We start from the raw sequence: 599 nt of genomic DNA, 5'->3' as shown, positions 1-599 counted from the left end.
TCAGGTCCTACAAGAGGTGCCCCCCCCACCCCAGCCAACCCTCTGTTTATCCAGGACGTGGGGAAATCCCCCCCCATTCCAAAACGGAGCAGCCACGCGCCCCTAAAGGGTCTCCCGCCCGCGGGCTCGGGATGGGGCAGCCGAGACGGAGGGTGGGTGGGTGTGTAGGGTGGGGGACAGACCCAGAACCCCCCCCCCACCCTCGGTCTCTCTTCTCCGCCCGCTTTGACTTTTCTTTGTCCGGCGCCTTGTTTCAGCCCGGGAGGAGGTTATTGTTTTGGGGGAGGGGTGGGTTTGGGGTGCAGGAGAATTTCAGGGGGGGCTCTTCCGGCTTTGCAGGGAAGGAGCCCCAAATCCTGCCAAAGATAAAGCCCCTCGGAATGAATATATATATATATATATATATATATACACACGGACGGAGGGGAGCGCTTGGCGTCCCGAATGCGCGCCTTGTACGTCTTATTATCAAGTTAATTAAAGCTAGCATCTGACAATGTCACTCGGCTATAGAAAAAGAGATTTAAATGCGACGTCTCCCAGGACTGCATGTCAAGGGCTGCTATTCTTTTTTCCTCCCTCCCTCCGTCCGCCCCCCC

The sequence above is a fragment of the Protobothrops mucrosquamatus genome, unplaced genomic scaffold (genome assembly GCF_001527695.2).
Source record: "Protobothrops mucrosquamatus isolate PMUCROS unplaced genomic scaffold, P.Mucros_1.0 scaffold3705, whole genome shotgun sequence".
NCBI classification, from domain to species: domain Eukaryota; kingdom Metazoa; phylum Chordata; class Lepidosauria; order Squamata; family Viperidae; genus Protobothrops; species Protobothrops mucrosquamatus.
Note: the sequence above shows the minus strand (reverse complement) of the source record.